The 22,300-nt window shown below is 40.4% G+C and overlaps 1 protein-coding gene across 3 annotated transcripts in view; it reads right to left on the reverse strand.

Moving 5' to 3' along the window:
• The window catches only part of Elp4 (elongator acetyltransferase complex subunit 4), a 218,993-nt gene that overhangs the window by 44,961 nt on the left and 151,732 nt on the right, over window positions 1-22,300 (reverse strand). Inside the window, exons 10-11 of one of the 3 annotated variants that reach the window (XR_008215471.1) lie at window positions 12,460-12,614; window positions 7,730-7,882 (exon numbers count right to left, since the gene is read on the reverse strand). The exons of the other annotated variants lie outside the window; for them this stretch is intronic. The gene's annotated coding sequence lies outside the window, so the exon portion shown is untranslated. Of the gene's footprint in view, window positions 1-7,729; window positions 7,883-12,459; window positions 12,615-22,300 lie in introns of those variants that run through there. 3 annotated transcript variants of the gene reach the window in all.

Here is a 22,300-nt window from a genome sequence, read left to right on the forward strand (position 1 = left end):
AAAGTCTTTGTTTTATTCTGGATTTTAATTTTTAAGGATGGGGTTGTGTCAGGATGTGGCTCAGACAGGCCTAGACTAGAAAGTCTCAGTCTCCCACGTGCTAGGATTACCCATGTGTGCTCCACACCTGGCTGGCAAGTGGCTACTGAAATTTGCATTCACCAGTAAGTCTATTGTTGCAGGTAAGGCATGTTTCCTCTAAAGGTTGGCTTAAAAATAATATCATAGCAGTACTTCATGCTTCATTTAAAGTTACAAGCACTGTTCTTTTTAGATAGACGAGTTTCTTCAATGGAAAACATGCTGTAGGTGTAGGAATTAGATTCTGTGCACTCCTCAGCTCACCAATCTGTTATTTGGCAGATGTGCATATGGGGTCCCTGCTCTGAATGCTGGCTGCTCGGCGGCATTTGTGCTGCAAAGAAGCTAAGGCATACTCTCTGTTATCATCTGTCCTGTGACAACAGCAAGTCACTGTCTTTCTGAGTCAGCTGCTTTATTATTCAACTGGGCATACTTTCTAAAAGTATAAAGACAAGACAGATATATTCACTATACACACTGACATTAATAATTATGTAGAAGGGAGAGACCTGGGTCCAAGAATGGGAGGGAATACAATAGCTTTTGTCGCTAGGTCTCTTGAGAAGTTGGGGATAATTCATAAACAAAGGAAAAGTCTTTTTGATATTCAATGAAAGTGGTTATTTTATCTTTTACCCCTTTAAGGAGGAGTATGTAATTAGGAAGAATGAGATTCAATTTTCCCAATTTTTTCCTTCTATATGAGAGCTAGCTTGAAACAATAAATTGGTATTTTTAATCCTCAAAATTCTCTGTATATAAAATGTAATTAACATCTGCCTTTCATAATTTAACCAAATTTTAGTTATTGGTTATTATGAGTAACCACTTTCATTCCCCAAGGGAAAAAAACTTCTATTTGTACTCATTTTAAAGTAAAAAAGGATTCTAAACACAAAGCCTTTTTCCCTTCCTTCCTTCCTTCCTTCCTTCCTTCCTTCCTTCCTTCCTTCCTTCCTTCCTTCCCTCCCTCCCTCCCTCCCTCCCTCCCTCCCTCCCTCCCTCCCTCTCTCTCTCTCTCTTTCCTTCTGCCTTTTCTTTTTCTTTTTCTTTCTTTTTTAAAGACAGAGTTTCTCTGTTTAGCCATGGCTGTTCTAGAATTTACTCTGTAGACCAGGCTGAAGATCCACCTGCCTCTGCCTCCTGAGGCCTGGGATTAAAGGCATCATGCCTGGCTGCCTTTTCTTCTTAGACACATAAAGCTGATGACACAGGTACTGAAGTTTCTTAAGGCTCAAAAAGTTATGTACATTTTGATAAATTCTAAATCTATACAATAAATTGCTCAGATGTCAATATTATAAAATTATGAATTTGAGCTCCTTTTGGACTTTTGTTATAAAAAGAAAATTCATTTTAAATATGTGACCAATTCAAGTCTTCTCAGAAAGAGTTTATCAATTATGCTTTTGTTTTAAAGAAAAACACAGTATTAATAAAAAGTCAAAATACTGATCTATTTTCATATGCATGGCCTAGTGATTACCCAAGTGAGAGGTGCTGGGTTAGACAAGGCTTTTATCTTGTTCTTTCACATTCACACTTCCATATCACTTTAACTACAGATTTCTCAGTGTAGACTGCATTATGCTAGGTCTTCTCACCTTTGAACAGAGACTTGTGGGTTGATTGAGAACTTTTGACACAGCAACCACTTGGAATACACATGAGATAGCCTATCCCACAAGACTGGTCATCTAAAAATCACAAAGGGGGTTCAGTGAGTAAGTGCCTGTTGTGTGAGCATGAAGACTTGTGTTCAGATCCTCAGCCACACACAAAAGCCAGGTGTGATGGTGTGCGTCTGCATGCTTAGAGCTGGGGGGATGAAGACTGGTGGATCCATGGAGCTCCCTGGCCAGTCAATGTAGCTGATAGTAAGGTCAAAGTTCACTGAGAAATAGTCTCAGAAAATACAGTGGAGCATATGGAGGAAGACACTTATCAACCTCTAGCCTCTACAAACACACACATACATGTGTACATACCCACACATATACACACATGCACATGTGAAAGGAGAGGTCACAAATGATCCCATTATCATTCATAACTTGTCTGTGTGCTCCCTGCACCTTGCTTTCCTTTTTCTTCCTTTTAAAACTGTTACAATACTATTTCTGTGGCTTCTCTTTCACCCATTTGTATCTGGTCTGTATCACCTTCCCCAAGTCCGTCTCCTACTGAGTTTTCCGACTGTCCTAGTTCGAGACCCTGAGTTATGGTCTCAAACCCCCTCTCCCGATTCTGATAGTCCCAGTTTGTTTTTCTCATTTTATGTACTGCTTTCCCATTGCAAAAACGCTTACTTATTTAGCCCAGATTTCCCCAATTTCAATCTCCCCTTCCTCCTTCTTTTTGACTAACATAGTTTTTAATCATGTCCATTTCCCTCCAAAGTCTTCCTGCAGGTGGTGATGACACACACTTTTAATCGCAGCACTCAGGAGGCGGAGGCAGGTGGATCTCTGTGAGTTCAAGGCTAGCTTGGTCTACAGAGATCCAGGACAGCCAGGGCAACACAGTGAACCCTGCCTTGAAAAACCAACCCCCCCCAAAAAAAAGTCTTCCTGATATATCATTTGTAGAATCTTAGATTTTTTCCCCCCAAAGGACAGAGGCAATAACTTTTTTTTTTTTTTTTTTGAGACAGAGTCTGTAGTCCTGTGGCCTGGAACTCACTATGTAGACCAGGCTGGCCTCAAAATCATATAGAAATCTGATTGCCTCCCAAGTGTTGGGATTGAAGGTTTGTGCCACTACCCCCAGCTTAACATTTACTCTAAACTATGTGAATGTTTCTTGGGGATTTTGCTCTGTGTCTAAACTACTACTGTCAGCATAACTACAACAGCATAGAGAATTGTAGATTGGTATTCTTGACTTGATGAGCCATCCCTGATAATAATGACTACATGAGGCCTGATGACAGGCTTCAGCAAGTGGGCTCAGATACTTGCCAAGTGTGTGAGAAATGTACCCTAGCCATCACCTCTGCCTTCATGACAGAAGCCTGAAGAAAAAGGTCAGGAAGGGCCTTTGCTAAGAGGTAAGTGCTTTCGGTACAGGAGTGTCAGCTCCTGAAGCTGTCTCAAAGGTGCGAGTAGGATCCAGAAACTGATTCAGAGACTGCACCTGTAGGAGTCAAAGGCTAGCATCCTGCTCCTGTTCAGCATCGGCATAGGCAGAGAACACTCTGCGCTGTCTCGGTGTCCATGGAGCAAGACAGAATGGCAGCGGAAGGCAAGGCAGAGAAAGGGTGTGGCAAGCAGGTTGCATATCCAGATGTTTTGGATGAGGAATTACTGCAGGAAAAAATGAATGAACTGCTCTTGACTCAGTTTGCTGGTGTTCTACCCAAGATGGCAACCTTTCTTATCAGGAGAACCCATCATCAGCAAGAGGCAGGGGAGCAAACCTCTGTGTGCAGGGCCCTCTGAAAGGTAACCTCAAAGGTAGTCAGAAAAGTAGCCATAATCAAGTCAGCTCTAACAGGAGCTGTAAAGAAACAGGCAATGTGTCTGCTGCTTTGTCCTAGAGTGACACACTGGAGAGAGAGCCAGACTCCACTCCAACCCCTTTACCATCTCTAATAGTGAGGTCCTGCATTTGGTAAATAGCAGGTGAGATTCTAGCCTGCATTCTGGATTTCTGTTTTAAACAACACTAAATATTAATAAGCATCTGACCATAAAGCTGTGTATGTGGTAAAGTTATACTCATAGAGCAAAGTGGAGAAGTCACCCTGAGTTGAATTTCTCAGCCAACTGGTTAAAAATGGTGGCCTTGGTTTTTTATTTTCTGCTTTTATAGGGCATCATCTATTCTATGGAGAAAATCAGTGAAGGAGAGGATGAGATAGCGTGTACTGTTATTCGCCACAAAGCCTGGCGATCGGAATTTGATGCCTGAGACTCACATGGCAGATGGAGAGAAATGATTCTTGCCAGTTCTCTGACTTCCACACATGTGCGCGCGCGCACACACACACACACACACACACACACACACACACACACACATTAATAATAAAGAAGAAAATCATTGGAAGGAGTAAGTCATAGTCCCTGGCCCTGGGACTTACAAAACTAACAAATAAAGGTAATGAGTTACTAGGATCCATCTTGTTGGTCATTTGAATAAAGGAATTTTACAGCATTTTGAACTGTATTTTGAAGAGATGAGTTAGACAAGCCGACAGAGCAATCCCTCCATTACAATTACTCAAGATTTTGGAAGTTCAGTTAAAGTAATAATTTAAAAATAGCAATTATGGGCCGGGCGGTGGTGGCGCACGTCTTTAATCCCAGCACTCGGGAGGCAGAGGCAGGTGGATCTCTGTGAGTTCGAGGCCAGCCTGGTCTCCAAAGCGAGTACCAGGAAAGGCACAAAGCTACACAGAGAAACCCTGTCTTGAAAAAACCAAAAAAAAAAAAAAAATAGCAATTATGATTAAAATGAAATAGTTGTAGTGAACGTTAGCATTTATATAAAGAAACATGACCTCACTTTTAAGAAGGGAGAGAAAAAAAGAAAAAAAGTTAGCAGTTAGGTGGATACTGATTGCTAGTCCCCTTCTGCCATGCTCTTGCTCTATCTAGTCCAGGCTTCTCAAGGAAGTAGGTAAGCAAGAATAGAGCAGACATTCATGGAGGGGTCTTCCTCTGTTGTTCTCTATCTTTTGGAGAAATGGTTCTCCCTGAACTTGAAGCTGACTGATTAGGCTCCACCGACTGGCCAGAAAACTACAAGTTTTCGCGTCTCCGCCCTCCCAGTGCAGGGGTTACACACATGGGCTGCAGTGGCTTTCTTTCTTTCTTTCTTTCTTTCTTTCTTTCTTTCTTTCTTTCTTTCTTTCTTTCTTTCTTTCTTTCTTCCTTCCTTCCTTCCTTCCTTCCTTCCTTCCTTCCTTCCTTCCTTCCTTCCTTCTTTCTTTCTCTTTCCTTCCTTCCTCTCCCTCTCCCTCTCCCCCTCCCTCCTTCCCTCCCTCCCTCCCTCCCTCCCTCCCTCCCTCCCTCCCTTCCTTCCTTCCTGTGTATTGGTGTTTTGACTACATGTATGTCTTTGTGAGGGTGTCGGATCCTCTGCAACTGGAGTTATGTACAGTTGTGAGCTGCCATGTGGGTGCTGGGAATTGAACCCGGGTCCTCTGGAAGAGCAGTCAGTGATCTTAACTGCTGATCCATCTCTCCAGCCCCCTGCGCCTGGCTGTTATGTGGGCCCTGCGGATCTGGACTCAGGTTTTTGTGTTTAGGCAGCAAGGACTTCTTATATCTCTAATTTAAAATACTCATATGTGCTCAATATTTCTGAGATTACCACTGTCTTCTATTTGTATAGAGAAAATACACCACCTCCTCCCTGAATTCTTCAGTCTTAATCATTAGTCTTTTGGGTGAATGGATGAACATATAAAACAAATGAAAGCAAAAATAATACCTTAATTTTATTTTTTTAATCTAAGGAACATTTTAATTATTAAGATATTTGAAAAACTATGTATATTTTTAACATGGTAATGATATAAATTACAGAATAATTTTCTAGCCACAATTTAAATCAATATTTTCTATGATAAAGGTTGCTGAAGTTGCTGGCAATGGGCTGTACTCCAGGCTGTACTGGGTGTATGAGAGAACTGTGGGGGCAATCGAGAGGACTATGACATTAGGGAGTAAGCAGTAAAGAGCAGCATTAGGAGGGATGATATGTTGTTGCCAATTATTTAAATCATACACACAGATCCAGTCTGATAACATAAAAAATAGCAGTATCACGAGCCTATGAATTAGAAACATGATTTTAGTTTTGTTACTACATAATGTATTTCAACAGAATTCTCAATTGACCATTTCATTATTTGTTCCCTCATAGTTTTTGATTGATTGTCCCCAGGGTCTGCCAACTTTGAGTCAGCTTCCCACAGAATTTCCCACAAGCCTTGTTACTTGTTCAAAAGTGTGCTGAATGATGGAAAACAGATCCAGATTCTAGCTGAGGAGCTGGGAGGCATTATCAGGGGCTGAAGGGAAAATCAGGAGGTGTATGCAGTTTCAGAAAAAAGATCTTTTTTTGGGGGGGGGGAGCCAAGTAGTTTACAAAAATCAGCAAGCCAAAAATGATGTTGTGGTACAACAGAAAAGATGAATGTGGCTGCACCCCGATTACAGACAGGGATCTGATGCTTCTGTTAACGGCAACAGGTTAATAGCCACACCAAGATATAGAAGAACCTACTGGCATGAGGCACCCTGCATCAGAACAGATTTACACCCAGTGACACATCAAAGCCTTGATACAGGAACTTCAGAACCAACTCACAATTGCTGAAGGGAGGTTGGTATTTATCCCAGTCCAGAGTTAGCTTTCCACAAAACATCATTCAGTCACACAAATAAAACCAGGATATGTACTTGGAAGAGAAAGTCTTAAGCAAAATGTGACTCAGTTTCCAAAGCTGCCACAGATAAGAATCAAAGTCTCCAACACTAAGTGGGGAGCAAGGAGCCCGTAGGAGCCATCTGACTGATGGGGCCTTGTGGGCAAAGAACAGCAGCCCTGCCCCTGCCCCCACCATCATAAACTCCCTGGCCCTGGCTTCTGCTGCCGGGCAAGAGAGCAAGGAGGACATGACTTCATCCCATCTGCTCCCTGGCACTTAGCTCCCTTCACCTTATCTTGCAGTGTGAATCTGCTCAGGCCCTGGCACTCTTTCCAACTTTTCTTCCCAGCTCTACTGCTTGGTTTTTACCAGTCCAGATCCTACGGTGGCAGTGACAGCCATGGGTGCATGTTTCAGAAGCCATTTTAATGTTCATTTCCTCTACTGAACAACCTCAACTAGTGGTTAGTCTCCTCTCACTTACGATATAAATTTCTCACTGAGCCCCAGTTTTAGTAGAGAACTTACAACTCTCATCAAATGATTTGAGATTGGGCAGGCAATAGTGACCCCTCATGATTCCACAGGTAAAGTAAGCAGGGGGCACACCGCCATGGTCAAAAACAAGGAAAAAAAAATCAAAAGCCCTTGCTACGATTTCAGCAGAGTGAACGGTATTTGAAATGGAGATGGGGCTGTTTACACGTTCGCTTAGAGCTGCAGATCTTCCAACAGCAGGACTGTGCTAATTACAATGATTTGTCTCAAAGGTTTGACTCGATAGTCACAGGAATTGTGGTGCACTTCTATGCCTAGCTCTTCTCTTCAGCCTCTTCTATTACCAGGTAATTATCCAATTACTTGAACAAAAATGGGTGAAGAACTTGTCAGTATAACTTCACTTCATCAGAACTACACCAGAACATTTAATGAACATACTTGAAAAAAAATTTATTATTTAGGCTTTCTTTTCTTTTTCTTTTTATAAAGACAGTCTCACTATGTAGCTAGGCTAGGCTTGAATTTGTGATTCTCCCATCTCTACAATCTGAGTGCTGGAATTGTAGTTGTATACCGTAACATCTAGGCCTAAACCATCCTCCCCCTTAAAATAAAAAAGAACATTCTATTGATTTTGCAGTGTGTGTGTGTGGTCTCACTATGATTCTTCTCAAGCAGTATTTTATTTTAAAAATTTACATATATAAAAAGTTAACTTTTTACAAAGAACCCACACATAAATATCACCAGAGACTGAGCAACTTACCTTCCTCTATATTTGTTTTATTGTTTCTTTAAATATTTAAGCATTTGTACATCCATCAGTCTGTCAACATATTGGAAAATCTCAAAGTTTCAGATATCAGTACATTTTATCTCTAGCCACTTCAGCTTACACATCATTAGTGAGAATATCTGTTTATGTTTTAAAAACAAAATTAAGAGAGTTATAATTCACACATCACGTAATTCATCCTGATGGTTACTTTCTATATAAAAATTATCGTGAAGAGGGGGCCGGGCCAATGGCTCAGCTGATGAAGTGCTTGCTGATTTGGGATCTCTAATGCACATGTGAAAAGCAGCTGCGGAAACTGTGCCTGTAGTTCTAGTACCGGGGACGTAGAGTCAGGCAGATCCCTGGTGCTTGTTGGCTGAACTGTCCAACTCCAGGTTCAGTGACAGACCCTGTTTCAAAAAATGAGCTGGAAAGAGACTGAGGAACGAGGAAAACACCCACATCATCCTTTGGCCTTTCTTTTAGCCCTTGGTCTTTATTTCATCTATCCGCATCTCGGTCTCCTGACCTAACAGGGTGGTTTACAGGATGGGAGAGCATTTGCTATATTACATCACCCAACATAGGCGCACTGCAGGCACTTGAAATCTGAGAGGATAATGTCCATACAATTGGAATGCCCACTGTGCAAGTCACCTGCACAGGTAAACCAAGATTACCTGTGTTCTTTATTAGCACTGACAACTGCAAGGTGTCACTGAATATGGATTCCACAGATGCATCCTTGATATTAAGGGCACTGACATGTCATTTATTATAAGTTAGACATACTTTCAAGCATTTTGCATATTCATTCAATCTCCTTGATCAATTCTATGAATTCTATAAATATAGGTGTATTTATCCCATTCTGTAAATTAAGAAACCCTGAGGCACAGATGAATGGTTGAGTGTTCGGAACTGGAAAGCTAACATTCTTTCCTAGCTCAGTCAACTTAGTTACAACACTGACAGGCTCCTCACGGTGTCCACAGATACCTGTAACGCTAACATACAGGCTCTGGCTCGACACTCTGGTCTTCTGCTGACCTTCCTGTGGGGGGTAATCATTAACTCAGCCCTTGTGCTGTGTGAACTTATTACAATCGTGGCAGCCACCATTTACTGAGTGCTTGCCATGTGCCAGATCCTGGTCTAAGTATCTAATGTATACTTAATCTAACAACCCTCTGAGGTAGGAAAGGGAACCTACGCTTACATGTAAGCATTAAAAGAACAAATTCCAACCCAAGGTTGTCTGACTCTGCTAGATGACTATCCTGCATGTTTTTAGCTTCAGTCTCGGACTAGACTACAGTGCCCTTGTAGGCAGGAATCACGTCTTACATTTGTTTAGTCCATTACATTCTAAATGTGTTGGCGCTCATGGACTGGGAGAAGTGCTTGTTTGATGGATGCAGGTAACATTTCACAGAACTCAGCCTGGGGCAGTGAAGACACTGGGGCTCTCATTACTATACCCTTAGGAAATTTACCCAGTTTCCAGTGGTCCTTTATCTAAAAGAGAAATGTACCAGAATACAGAGACATTTACAGATCAAAGAGCAATATTCCTAGAAATTATTTATTACAGTTTCTGCTAGTTTCCTAGCCCTTGCTTTGAATCTACCTACCTACCTACCTACCTACCTACCTACCTATCTATCTATCTATCTATCTATCTATCTATCTATCTATCTATCTATCTATCTGAGTTGGAGCTTTGTTAGGCAAAAAATTTTTAACACAGGTTTAAATATGGGGTTTAATACAAAGAGTTGTGCTTAGGGGAAGCATAGTGCACACTTAAGTATGGGCGCAGGCTTCCCAAGACAGAGTACATGTCTTAATAACTGCCATACATACAATTTGGGTGGACACTGAGGTTACAACCTAGAGGGCTTCTAAGGATTTTTTTTTCCTTTTCAGTAATGAGATAGTATGGCAGCTCCACAGACTAAGAAGAGGTGAAGGAATACTTATTAGATGAGGTCACAAGGGGGTTGAGGCATGTTTTTATTGCAAACAAGTTTATAGTCTGACTTGAGAGATTTACAGAAAACTTCAGATTATAGGTAGGCCATAATATGGCCATAGTACAGTCCTGGGCCTTAAGCATGGTTTGTTGTTATTTTAGCATTCTTACTTGAAGTATCTCTATATAAAGGGAATACTGTCTGCGTGTAGGCCATCTTCACAGCATTTGCTGTTGTGCTAGCCTTCTTGATTCTCGGCTGCTAGGAGACTTGCCTTCTGGAGGGCTCTTTCCTTTTCCGTGTCCCCTCAGCTTTTCCTGTCTTTCCACCCTGGGCTTGGGCAGTCTTTCCTGATCAGTCCCTGCTTTTCTCACCATCGCCTGCCCCAGGCTCATGCTGATGCCAGTCAAGCTCTACCTAGTGAGGGAAGCCAACCTCCGGGATGCTAGTCTAACAATATATATATATATTTTTTTTTGGTTTTTCGAGACAGGGTTTCTCTGTGTAGCTTTGCGCCTTTCTTGGAACTCACTTGGTAGCCCAGGCTGGCCTTGAACTCACAGAGATCCGCCTGGCTCTGCCTCCCGAGTGCTGGGATTAAAGGCGCCCGGCCTCTAGCAATATTTTGATACATGCCCAATGACTACTTTTATTTTTTTTTCATTCAGTAACATTTTTCCTGATCCTCCTGTTGTTACCTTCCAAGTGCTGGGGTTATAGGTATACAGTATACCTGACCTTCTGTTTTTTTTGGAGACAGGATCTTGCTATGTAGCTTGGGCTGCCCTGGAACCTATTATGTAGACCACAGTGGCCTCAGTGGCCCCAAGCACAGCACCTTCCTGCTTTAGTCTCCTAAGCATCTTGGTTACAACAACTGATTTTAGCATATAGTTTTGGAAAAATGTTTATATGTGTTTGTGTAATTGTTGCCATGTGTTTTATTAAATTTAATTTCTTTCTTCTCAAACCCAGCTTGTGAGAAATATTACATTTTAAATAAGAAAATTCCTATCTGAGTCAGAAAGTAGCTCTTCTGCCTCTCTATTCAAATAGCAGTTGATGTCAAAATATGAAATGTGTGGTAAGGCTGAATGTTCCCCAAAGATGTTCACATTATAATCCCTGATCCTGCAACACTTTACATTACTGTACACAGTAGAGAGTAACTAAGGTTACAGACGTTGTTGTTACTTGTCAGTTGGCCCTAAGTCAGGAAGATGATTCTGGTTTATCTGGGTGGGTTCAGTGTGGTCACAAGGGTCCTGAAAGTAAAAGAGGGGCAGAAGAGAGAACTAAATAGATGATAGCATGAGGGCAACCCAGTCCAACACAGCTAGCTTTGACGTACAGGAAGAGGCTACAAGCCAAGGAATACAGGCAGCTTGGAGACTCTGAAAGAGCATAGCGATGGATCCTTCCCTGGAGACCCCAGAAAATACATGGACCTGTTAATACTTTGATTTTAACCCCATACCATTAATTTTGGTCTTTTGCTCACTAGATATGAAAGAACACTATATTGTTAAAGCAATTAAGCCTATGGTAATTCTGTCATAGTAGTGGTAGGAAACTAATATAGTACTTAAATAATGCCACAATTTTGCAAAACCATAGTTTTAAGAAGTCATGTGTGAATAACATTGGAGATATTTCAATTGCACTGGGTATAGAAGTCAAGATGAAATACACAACTTTTTTTTTTTTTTTGGTTTTTCGAGACAGGGTTTCTCTGTGTAGCTTTGCGCCTTTCCTGGATTTTGCTCTATAGAACAGGCTGGCCTCGAACTCACAGAGATCCGCCTGCCTCTGCCTCCCGAGTGCTGGGATTAAAGGCGTGCGCCACCACCGCCCGGCGAAATACACAAATTTTATCATTACGTTCTCATTATTTACATTTATTTATTTTTTGGTTAGGAACAATGTTTGTAATTCATGCTTTAGTCACTAGAGATGCCTTATTTGTAAACATGGTAAGATAGTCAAAATAACTTTATTTATAGCAGAAGAGATTGTTTATTATTATTATTATTATTATTATTATTATTATTATTATTATTATTGGGCTTTTTTAAGACAGAGTTTCTCTGTGTAGTCCTGGCTGTCCTGGAACTCATTCTGGCCTCTAACTCACAGGCTCAGTCTGCCTCTGCCTCCCTGAGTGCTGGGATTAAAAGTGTGTGCCATCACTGCCTGGCTATTTAAAACTTTTTTAGACAGTCCTGAAACTAACTATGTAGCCCAGGGTGGTCTGGAACCATGTAATTCTCCTGCCTTGGCCTCCCTTGTGCACCCTGTATCTCTCCTCTGTCATCTGTTTTGCCTGCAATGTTCTTTCTCTTCTTCTCTTCTCTGCCCATTCCACACGAACTGACCTTCATTAACCATCCACAGCCTCACAGTCTGGAACTCTACCTTAGCCTCAACTGTATGGTATTCTGTAATTCGACTGTTACTCAACTTCATTTCAGGTTTGTTTGCTTTGTTTCCCTATGGTAGATGGTTTCATGTGCTTTACTACAACGCACTCTGTTTTTATGTCAGAACTTCCTAAAACACAGTTAAAAACAAACAACCAAATGAATTAAGTCAAAGGAGGCTCTCTTCCATCTGAAAAGTACTTGTTTTCTCAGTTTCTAGGTACCTCCTTCCCTAGCACTGTAAGGTTGGCTGAGCAGATTTACCTCTAGAGTTATACTTTATCTAGTTGAAGAAACATGACATAAAAGATGCAATACCATGTTCAAGGGGTCCTGGCCTCATGCTGCGGAACAGACGTCTATAGATTGGTGTCTGTCATTCACACTACGGCTTCCACCAACTGCTTATATGACCTGGGAACTTTGAAATCTTCACTTGTGTTACTGACACAGGATTTCTTGTTCAGATATTTCTGGCAAGAAATGATTGAGGCAGAAGGTTTTCATCAACATTCAATAAAGAAAAAGTTAGAACCAACAGATAAAACTTACTATTACTAGTTTACACCATGAAATATTAACAGCACAAAATGTTAATTAATTTCTAATTCTCTATTCTATTATTTAGATTTATGAAGGTTGATTGGATTTGATCCATCATTTTACGGAAAATTAATTATTCCAAATACATGCACCACTTTATGCAACCTGCCTGATTTGCATTGAGGAAAATTCAGCAGAAGTAATTGAGGCACAAGCAAATACTGGCACTGACTGAACTCAATTTTCATTCCAAATTTCTGCAAAATCCCAAGGCACAACAATATCAGATGCAAGGGGGAAAACAAACAAAAGCAGTGTGAAAAGGGAACATGAAGAGAGAATATTACAAGAATCAGAGAACAAAGGGATTGCAAAACTATTTCAGTGCCGAGATGAGCAGTGAGGGCTTCATTCAGGCAAGGTGGGAGAAGATATCATATGGCATCCTGACAACTGATGTCTTCATTTAAATGTAAGAATTTACATTCTAATTAGAAAGAATTTACATCTTAATCAGAGCAGCTGTATTATCTTGTTACTGTTTTTTTCAAAGGTAATGAACTACAGTACTGCTGTGCCTTTTCAACCAGAAACTAAACAGACAGCATCCAGTGTTATTTTATAGCTTACCTGCTGTAAGCTGTTATTAATATTTTTGAAGATTAAATCTTAACTAGAATCTTTAAAAAATGAAAATGTATTTGACATCACTAGAATAGTGCAAGGCTTGATTTGAAGTATTTAAACAAACCCATTCCATCTTCTATATTAAGTGTACTTATTTATCAAGTTAATAGCAGCCTCTTCTGATTTATTAATACAATGTCGTTTTCAATCAGGAGGATGTGGCAGGAAACTCTGAAGCAACTGCATCCAGGCAAAACCTTCTCAGATTCACCCTGGGCTATGAGAGATGCTTCTTAAACGCAAGCTTTGCCTTATCCAAACCACTTCAATCATTTTCTTTGCTCTCTCTGATGCTTAACAAGGAAAGGCAACAAGGTATTTTTTTGCTTGCATTTTAGATGACTTTGTTAGTATTGCATTAATAACACTTCAGACTCAATATTTTAAAAATACACACAACTCAATGGCATCGGTATTGCCACAGGTTGTGAGATTAAAGTGAAGAACACATTTCCCCACTCTTCCACCCCAGGTTGTTCCGAGTGACAATAACTAGACTTAAGGACAGGTATTTGGTGGTATCTGTGCAGAATGAAGCCTGTCAGTCACATGGGAATCAGCCTGAGCTCACTGACCCATGGTTTAGAAGAAATTGGGCTTGGCCTAAAAGAAATCAAGCAGGAGAAAATGACTGGTGTTAATAAAAATGTAAAATGCCACCTTTGTCCCCAGCACTATGCATCTTCAGGTTATTGATACTTATTTTCATCAGCTGCATCATTAAAATGGAGCTCTAGTAGGAGCCAACCTGATGACAATTTATAGGTTTACCTTTAACTGGTTAGGTAATAACAATTGTTTTATAATGTAAAGGCAAACAAAAGGCCTAAAGCTGTACCTACCTGCTGATTAAATAAATGACTGACTTGTTAAGTAATTCAAAACATTAAAAAAAAATCACTGAGTCTAAAATAGCGATGAGAGACCTTTATCTTATCACAGACTTTATGGATCCACACACATTTAGAAGAAAAGCAGATCACGTATGATTTTGCTTTATTTTTTTTAAAAAGAATAACACAATAATTCTAGGTAGGTTAAAAAATGACTGAATTAATCTTAAGGAGGCGTTTTCCTAACCTGTGACAAAAAGGAGATAATTATTAGTTTCTTGCTACCTATTCTTGTATTTCCACTATAGAAGTATATAGAGGAAATGATCAGATGGGACTGGCTGAATTACTGGCTCTGAGAGGTGGCTTGATGTTGTTGTCAGAAACCGTCAGTTCACTTTTGCAAGGCTATTTTGTCTATGGCTCTTCTGCATGATGTTATGAGGTTACTTAATGTCACACAGTACAGACTAACATCAGTTTCAAAGGTGTCCCAGAGAAGTTTCTGATTACTCCTATGCTTCAGGGAACCTCTGTACCTTTCTAAAATGAAGACCACATGAGAATAGGAAGAAGTAAAGTGCTAGAGAGGCCCACAGAAATCCACAAAGATACCCCTACAACTGACTGCTGGCAATGGTCGAGATACAGCCCGAACTGACCTACTCTGGTGATGGGATGGTCAAACACCCTAATTGTCGTGCTAGAAACCCCATCCAACTACTGAGGGATCTGGATGCAGAGATCCATGGCTAGGCCCTGGGAGGATCTCTGGGAGTCCAATTAGCGAGAATGAGGAGGGTTTTTATTTATACAGCTCAGATGATTTACAGAGTCTCCTGTTGATATGAGTGAGAATTGTTGAGACCAAGGTTGGATAAAGCACAGACAAATAGCCAAACAAATGGAAACACATGAACTATGAACCAATGGCTGAGGGGTCACCAACTGGATCAGGCCCTCTGAATGGGTGTGACAGTTGATTGGCTTGATCTATTTGGGAGGCATCCAGGCAGTGGGACCGGGTCCTGTGCTCATTGCATGAGTTGGCTGTTTGAAACCTGGGGCCTATGCAGGATCGCTTGGCTCGGCCTGGGAGGAGGGGACTGGACCTGCCTGGACTGAGTCTACCAGGTTGATCTCAGTCCTCGGGGGAGGCTTTGCCCTAGAGGAGGTGGGAATGGGGGGTGGGCTGGGGGGAAGGTGAGGGGGACCGGAGGGGGTAGAACAAGGGAATCCATGGCTGATATGTAGAACTGAATTGTATTGCAAAATAAAAATTAAAAAAAAATTCTCTGAAAAGAAATACATTTCATATTTCATACTTATATCTACTGTAAGTTTAACACAACACACTTATACTCAGCATGCACCAGAGTGTTATTACACCATCACCAACTTTGTGCTTGGCCTCGTGTTTACATAATCATAAATGCTCATGTCCAGTGAATAGTTAGATGTGATAATCTATGGAGAATTTTACTTTATCATTTTCCTATCACTTTTGATTTGAATTATCATAGTTGTTTCCTAATTAGATTCCAGCTCAGGCCTGTGGGCTTAGTTGGTAGTGTATGATCCTGGGTTTGAACCCTTGTGCTTCAGACATCAGGCACGGCGGGGTATGCCTGTAATTCTAGCTCCTGGGAGGTGATTAAAAGTTCAAGACAGCATCAGATACATATTGAGTTGAGGTCAGCTTGGGATAGATACAACCCTGTCCCACAGGAAACAAACCAAAAGAGAAACCAGCTCACAGTTGGTCTTGCTACCTCATTCTTAGATATTGGTAGTTGGCAACGTCAATGGTTTTATGGAGCTGTCAGCCTAAAGTCAAGGGAAGTTAAGGGAAAGAATGCACCAGGATTTTCCAGCCTACTTCTTTATAATGATGGTAACTAAACCTAGGTACTGGAAATTGGTAATATCATTGCAAAATCAAGCCCATTGTTCATAAGAGCATCAGCCTAGACTCACTGACACATGGTCTACTCTAAGCTCCATTAGTCACAGGATGCAGAAATGATGTGGCTGCTATTCTTGAATCTTCACTCTCTGGGTCTTATTCTTCTCAGCTATGACATGTGAGAAGTTTGTTAGTGGCCTCCTTTTCCCTGAAGTTTAGTTGACTCTAGTCTTAATCATCGTTTCTGTTTGTTGGTATTAGCTATTTTATAACCAATTTATGTCTTATTCTTTTATCAACAACAACCCAAAATACGTTTTTCTTCTTTCTGTCCATCTAAATCCCGATCATTTGAAGATCCTTTTCCAGTCTCATCCTGCACTCAATAAATTAGAAAATATATGCTGGGATGCAAGGAATGAATGAGAGAAACATGGCTCACTAGTTAAAGGAGTATCCAGTGTGCGAGGCAGTAAGAAGCTCCTAACAAAGATTAAAGATTGTTACAGCTGCAAGGAAGACAGCAGCTGGCTTGCCTATGGAAGTCACACATGCCTTATTTTTTATACAGTATTAGAGAATACTTGTGTCCTACAGCATTCTTACTTCATAGCAATAATTAAGCCTATTATTATCTTGAGTTGGTTTTGAGCTTGAGTTAAATCTCACAAAAGATCTAGGCTTCAGTCCTGACACCTGCATCAGGTGGTTCACAACTACCTGTAACTCTAGTTCCAGGTGATCTGAAACTCCCATGGTTCCCACAGGAATGTATATATAGGTGGTGTACACATATTCGTGCAGACACACATACATACACTAAAAACTTCAAAAAATACAAACAAAATAAAAAGTATACTAGATTTTCAAAAGGGACAAGCAATGATGTAGTCCTTAAAAGCTTCCCCTTTAAGCCCTGAGTATGGGTTACTGATATGCCAGGTAGGACAGTGGAAGATACCCTGGCTGTAACACAAAGATAAAGTTCATTTGCAAGCCCATCTGTAGTTGGAACCTTAACTCTATGTTTTGGTTTTCTTCATTATTTTTCTTTGGCATTACTAGTACCCAATGGTTATAACCTTACACTCTCTTTGAGACTACTCTGCTGTTGAATTCCTCCTTAAAATTGCCTTTTCGTATCTTGTTATATTTTTCTCCTCCTCCTCCTTGTCGTCGTCGTCTTCTTCTTCTTCTTCTTCTTCTTCTTCTTCTTCTTCTTCTTCTTCTTCTTCTTCTTCTTCTTCTTCTTCTTCTTTCCTCTCCTCCTTCTCCTTCTTCTTCCTCCCCTCTCCTTCTTTTTCTTTTTTTCTTTTCTTTTCTTTGAGACAGGGTTTCTCTGTGTAGCTCTGCCTACCCTGGATCTCGCTCTGTAGGCCAGGCCAGCCCTGAACTCACAGAGATCTGCCTGCCTTTGTCTCCCCAGTGCTGGGATTAAAGGTATGTGCTGCCACTACTGGGCAATCTTGTTACATTCTTAACATATAAGCATCAGTATGCTTTATTAATTTAATAAAATAATGATGTAAGGATGCGCCCCCCGCCCCCTGGACAAGCATGGCCATGGTTCCCCCCTTTTCTAGACAAGTGGTTGGCATAATCATGCTACTTTTGTTTAACTCTTCTATTTTAATCCTGTAAATTTTGTGCTTTCTAGGATCTATGACAATTTCAGATTAAACTCCTCCTCATGCAGGGATTCTAGTCAACTCCTACAGAAAATCCAGAGTCTTCTCTAAGCATTAGGTGAAATAGGGAGCAAGTCTTGTGGTGCCTCTTAGGCAGAGACTATACCCCTTGTCAGCATGGATATAGTTATAGAGGGCCAACTGACCATCACCTCTCTGTTCCCCCAAAAGATTTCTGGTACCCACAGGTATTATGGGGAGTTGAAGCAGGAGTGTGGGTAGGGAGACAGGTACCAAGACTGATGCACAAGAGAAGCCAGTTGGCAGAGAAAGACTGCAACCTGTCCCCATCTGGGTCCAAATAAAAAACAGAGCACACATGAGGAAAAACCTGCTGTATACTCCACAAGGCAGGTACTACATGAAAACGTAAAAGGTCAGAACATCTGGGAGAAGTTTGTTGAGCTTTTTCTGTCCACTGGCCTACTTCCACCCTGGGGATGTTCCTTTCCCAATAAACTCTCAATTGCTATTAAAGAAAAAATGAAAGAAAAAAGAAAATCAGAAATTGGAATTGTTTAGTGTTTTAAATTGCTGAAAGGAAAGTATTCACAATAAGGGACAGTAAAAGAATGAGCTAAATTATTTTTAACATGAAATAATAAGAAATCAGAAAACAACAGATTAATTAAAAACAAAGAAAATATAGGACTGTGCCATGAATTTATGAGTTTATTAGCATACATTAGTGACACAATTAATTAATTCCGAGAGAGGGTCTCACTATGTAGCCCTGGCTGGCCTGAAAGTCTCTATATAGACCAGGCTGGCTTTAAACTCACAGAACCGAATTCCTTTGCCTTACAGTGATAAAAGGCATATGCCACCACATCTAGTCTTTTACAGAATTCTTTAAAAATATATTTAAGAGTCAAGACAATGCTCCTGTAGTCACTGTGTTCTCCAAAGTCACAGGGGACCTAGTCCTAGTCTCTGCCTGGAGCACATCACACTCATCACCTGTAACCCCAGTGTCAAGGTGACAGTACATAGGAAAAAGAAATGAATCTATCTTCCTCTTAAATACTAAACAAGAGCCAAGGGGAGAACTGTGCAACATTTAAACATTTACACACCCCCACACAACCTCGCAAATCAGCTCAGACATGAAGTGCTTTACAAATCACACACACAACACCTTTACTGTAAAATCAAGATCAGCAAAGGAGACAGAGGCTGCTAGGCAAAGAAACAAGTTCAGCTGACTAACAAACAGAGTGCACACAATTGTGAAAGGAAAATGAGCCTAAAAGATGGATGCATTTTTCCAATGTGGAAGTCAAAGGAGGAAAGAAAAGTAAATATCAGAGAAAAGCCAAACACCTGCCTACTGGGTAGTGCAGAAGAGAAGGCAGAGAGGGGAGGAGGGAACATCCAGATCTCATAGGGGAAGTAGCCATGTTAAGACCAAGAGTCTTAACTTAGCACAGGGAGAAAACAAGCCTCCATCAGAGCTTTTCAGGAGGTGCCCAGCAGACGGCTCAGTTGGTAGAGTGCTGTCCCACAAGCATGAAGACTTGAGTTTGAGCGCCAAAAGCCATGGAAAGAAGCCAGGAGTGGTGCTCTAAGCTTGTAGTCTTAGTGCTGGGGAGACAGAGACAGGCATCTAGATCCCTGGGACATGCTGGCCAGTTGGCTAGATCTACTATGCTAGTGAGATCTACATGCTGGTGAGATCCGGCATCAAAACACAAGGATGAAGAAACCAAAATGCACAAACAAACCAACATAAATGCACTCCTCTGGCACACACACACACACACACACACACACACACACACACACCACAGACATATGCACGCATATACACAGAGACACAGACACACACCCTATACAGACATGAACACTCACACTCACAGATATACACAGACATAAGCACACATAAACACACACACACACACATCCTATACAGACATGTACACTCACATTCACAGATATACACAGACATAAGCACACATAAACACACACACACACACACACACACACACACACACACACACACACACACCCTATACAGACATGCACACTCACAGTCACAGACACAGACACACACTTCTACCCCATCAAGGTCTCAACTCTTCATGACATAGAAAATAGAAAGGTAAGTGAGACCCACTGAATATGTGAAATAAACTGATTTTGTCATAAAAAAGAAAACTTATTAAAATCAGCAACGAAGAATGATGCTTAATTTTGCCAACATATTTAACATTATACTGTCAATCTTTGACAATACACTTGGACAATAAGCAAAATGTCAGGGAAGAGAGAATCCAATGAGCATAAAGCACAAGAAAGAGTCAACCGAGGAACTTAGCATTATGGAGATGGCTCAGCAGGTGAGTAGATAGAAAACAAACACTAAGATAGCAATAAAAAAAGATAAGGAACCCCCCAAAGGCTCTGCTTATAACAGAAAAGACACCAAATTCTTAAGAGAAAAATCTGGTATGAAACGAGGAAAGTCTACTCTCTCCTTCCTCTCTCCCTTCCTTCTTTCCACCTTTGATTTTCTTCTCTTTTTCCTCAGAAGACAGGATCTTTATGTATCCCTGGCTGTCCTGGAACTTGCTATGTAGATGAGGCTATCCTCAAACTCACAGAGATCTGCCTGCCTCTGCCTCCCGAGTGCTCTACCACACCTTTTCTAAGAATTTACTTAATACCAAATGGAAATATGAGGGTAAGGAAACGGGTGACCAAACTATGGTACTCATCCTTACAGAGTTTAAAAAAGAGCCCGACAAAGACTTCTAGACCAGATACAAAGTGTAAGCATTAGGAAATTTTGGTGCTATAGGTGCAGAAAGACACTGGCTTAGAGAAGCTGTGGAAGGTGACCCTGTGTAAAATTTCCTTCTGAGCTTTCAGATGGGGTAGGAGGGAGTGCAAATGCTTTGTGGGAGCCTCAGCAGTGAGTATGAAGGCCTTGCTGGTGAAAAGAACAGTGTTATTTTAAGGAGCCCAAACTAAACTTTTAAAGGACCTAGTCATGCTATTTTATAAGAACTCATTGAATTCACAGTCTGTATGATTTACAGCTCAGATGATTTACAGAGTCTGAAATAGGATAATTGTCTTGGGCTCAACATAAATAACAATCTTGTAAGAGTTGGGTTAAAGTCCTAGAGAGGTGCTTTAAGAATGGAAACAGGTTGGAGTGATGAGGCCACAAGCTAAGAGGTACTGGTGCCATCTAGAACTAGAAGAAGAAACAGAGTCTCCTGTTGACCTTCCAGAAGGTTCAAGCTTTGCTTCTACACTGACTTTAATGAGACTAAATTTTAGACTTCTGACCTCTAGTATTATAAAGTTCATGTTACTCCCTAAGCTACTAAACTTGTGGAGAATTATTATAGCAGCAATAGGAAACTGATATAGAATTAGTCATGTATAACCCATATAAGTAAAAAGAAATATGGACTACTCAAACAGACTGACTGATTCTTACCTTCAAAGTATATGAATATATGTGAATTAGTAAAGACAACATAAAACACTAGTGCTGTGGAATAAAAGGCAGTAATGTCATAAATCATTAAATTTGATAAACTTAGGACAAAAATATTCATTTGCCATTTATTTTAATTTCTTTTTGAGATGAGATCTCTCATATAGTTCTGACTGTCCTGGAACTCACTCTGTAGACCAGGCTGTCCTTGGACTCACAGAGATCCACCTGTCTCTGCCTCCTAAGTACTGGGATTAAAAGCATGTGCCACAATGCCCAGCTGTCATTTATTTTTAATAGGTTACATGGTGAATTTAAGCCTTTGATTAGTTACTATTTCTGGTAGGCTATCTAGGATATTAGTATTCCTACTTATAATAATCATGTTTCGATTATTCTAGGACAAATGTCATATATGTATAGAAAAAATAATTCTGAACATTTGACAGAATTTGACATCCTTCCTTTGAAAGAAAAATTTAAAAGAAAATATAACCATTATTCTAATTCATTAAGATAGGTAATAATAATCATATAAAAGTAGGAGAGAAAATTTAATGTTTATAACATTTTAAAGAAATTATTGAAATGTCTAAATAGATTCTGAATTATAATTCAAATATGTACAACAATTTAAAAATATTTGTATATTTAAAAATTTTTATGAGTGTTTTACCTGTAGTCATGTCTATGAACCACATGCACTGAGTGCCCATAGAGGCCAGAGGAAGGTATCAGGTCCCTGGAACTGGAGTTACAGATGGTTGTGAGTGCCATGTCAGTGCTAAGAACCAAGCCCAGGTCCTCTGCAAGAGCAAGTGTTCTTAACCACTGAGCCATCTCTCCAGCTTTGCAACAATGATTTTAAACTCAGGCTGGTTTCAATACAAAATTGTTACCAATAAGGCAGTTAAATATAATTCATTTATATGATGACTTTGAGACTCTTTTATTAGAAGAATCTTTAGGTCTTATCCCATTTTATATTAAATAAAAGTTTTCTTTCATTTAAATTGGAATTTGTTCCAAGAAGTAAAAACAGGAGTTTTGT

This window comes from Peromyscus californicus, unplaced genomic scaffold (genome assembly GCF_007827085.1).
Source record: "Peromyscus californicus insignis strain IS unplaced genomic scaffold, ASM782708v3 Scaffold_7__1_contigs__length_154581171, whole genome shotgun sequence".
Lineage (NCBI taxonomy): Eukaryota > Metazoa > Chordata > Mammalia > Rodentia > Cricetidae > Peromyscus > Peromyscus californicus.